The 2,190-nt window shown below is 47.7% G+C and overlaps 1 protein-coding gene across 3 annotated transcripts in view; it reads left to right on the top strand.

Annotated features, from left to right (window-relative positions):
• Positions 1-652: 652 nt before the first annotated feature.
• Positions 653-2,190, top strand: part of TOP3B (DNA topoisomerase III beta) — a 22,431-nt gene continuing 20,893 nt past the window's right edge. For all 3 annotated transcript variants that reach the window (XM_040464701.1, XM_040464699.1, XM_040464700.1), the window contains exon 1: positions 653-730. The gene's annotated coding sequence lies outside the window, so the exon portion shown is untranslated. The remainder of the gene's footprint in view (positions 731-2,190) is intronic.

Below are 2,190 nucleotides of genomic sequence, written 5' to 3'. Positions count from 1 at the left end.
TTAATTTGACCATAAAATTTTTCTTTTTCCAGAGCATCTATCAGGACTAGTATTCCAATAAAGGCAGGTTGGGGAAAGTGTCTGCGGGGTGCAAGGGAAATGTGTATATGCTATTATTTAAAAGATATTTTAAAATAAGGTCATGAAAATTATTTTAAGTCTTCCATAATCCTAATGCTTTAACACACAAAAAAACTGCTTTTATTGCCCAATTCATCTTGCAGATATATTTTACACAGTGCATTCGTTCGTTCCACAAAGGTGCATAGCATCGAAAGAAGCCTGCTATACACACATCTGCAGTTTTAATTATTTTAATTATCAACAGCGTATATATTTTCATGCTTATCCGGTTTTCATAATCATTATAACAACTGTCATTTTTGCATCGCAATAGCGGAGAAGAATAAGGTGGAGGATTTTGGGAGGCCTCCGGGAGGGGTCAGGATGGAGGCTTGGGGATACCCCCCCCAAGGACCGCTGCGAGGAGGGATCTGGGTGGGAAGGTTTGGGGACCCCAACCGACCGCGGCGAGCAAGGGCTGGCTGGAGACCATGCTCCCGGAACGTGGGAGCCACGGAACTCTCGGACGCCGACGTGCGCGCACCGGAATTCAGACGAAGGTACGCCAGCAGCGGCCGGACCCGGAAGTAAAGGTTGCCGAGTTCCCCGCATCGCCCCCCGCCCCGAGCGAAAGCTGAAGCGGGAGCTGAGGCGGAAGCCGCGGCGGGTGAGCGGCGGGCGGCGCGGGGAAGCGGGAAGCGCCGGCCTTTTGGGGGCACGTTTCCCGAATGCTGGCCGGGCGCCCAGGGGTCCCAAGCCCGGGGCTTGGGAGAGGACCTCCTTGCATTCTCGCCGCCTCTTTCCCGCCCCGGAGCTTGCATTGGCGGTTCGGGAAGGTGATGATCGGCCAGCGCTTAGTCCGGTGCCAGGAAGGAATAGGCGCTGCAGTTAATACTCTCGTTCGTCAACCTGGTCCGCGGTTCTTTTAAGTGGGGTCTGTTGTCTGAATCTGTTGTCACGAGTAGGGAAACTGAGGTTCGGGGAGGCCGTGCAGAGGTCGGGGCCAAGTCAGGGCACGCTCCACTCGCCGCTACCTGGGCCCTGGCTCAGTCGTGAGGGCAACCGGGTGTTTCTCTGAGGTGTTGATGGAGATGAGGGAAGGTCCTTTTGTGAACAAAACAGCTAGAATCCGGAGGCACTAATTTCTTACAGGTAAAAAAGAAGACTGTGATCTAATCTTGCCTCTAAAGATTTGTGTTTAAGCACAAAGCCTTAGGGAACAGGACGTGGAGAAGTCAGCCCGACGTGGGCTTGATGGCCACTTAGCCCTGGGTTCCCCAGAGCCTTGGCAAAGGTCACCTGGCACTAGTTTGGATTGTTCTGAACCTCCGTTTAATCATGGTTTAAAAATTACAAAACCAGCTTTGTCAAGCTGTTGCAAGATTAAACAAAGTAGCAGTTTGTAGCAATTGTTTGCCTCCAAAGGAGGAGTCTTCTTTCCCTCTTTTCCTGACTCCATGGGTATTGGGTTAAATTGCTAAGGTGGGAAATCCTAGGGCTTTGCATGCTGTTTGGACCCCTACGAGGCCTCCACTCCCAAGCCAAGTTCACTTGTTTGTAAGACTGACAGAAAGGACCTTATTATGTACAGCGTCTCCAAAGGACACATACCATTGGTGGTATTGCTGTTGATAGTTGACAGGGTAGTAACAGGCTAACCTGCGTATTTGCTGTCAACACTGCCTTAGCACTTGCTGATCTCCCCTTTTGAAATAAGAGAACAAACTTTAGGCTCAGCTTTACCAGAAAACAAGACCAAACCCGATACACGACATAGGTTACGGAAAGAACCTGGTTCTGGCCATTGATCACAGGCTTTCAGTTCCTACAAGGCTATACAATTTCCCTTTTTAAAAATGTACATTTAAGGTTTTTTTAAAAAGCAAAAACTTAAATGAATAATAATGTTGGTAAAGCAAAAAGGTTAAGATGGTATATGACACAACAATGGTATAATGAAGGTTGCAAACCATTGCTTTCAGCTATTACTGACTTCCCTTTTGAAATCTGAGTGTGCCTTAATGGAAAAATAGGTCCCAAATAATCACAGAAAATTAATCACAGTTAAAACTGGAGAATGCTTTTAAGAGGTGAACCCTGGTGCCATTAAAAAAAAAAAAAAAAAAA

The sequence above is a fragment of the Herpailurus yagouaroundi genome, unplaced genomic scaffold (assembly GCF_014898765.1).
Source record: "Herpailurus yagouaroundi ecotype Mexico unplaced genomic scaffold, PumYag 490, whole genome shotgun sequence".
NCBI classification, from domain to species: domain Eukaryota; kingdom Metazoa; phylum Chordata; class Mammalia; order Carnivora; family Felidae; genus Herpailurus; species Herpailurus yagouaroundi.
The sequence above is the reverse complement of the archived record's forward strand: the minus strand, read 5'-3'. Positions and strand labels throughout refer to the sequence as shown.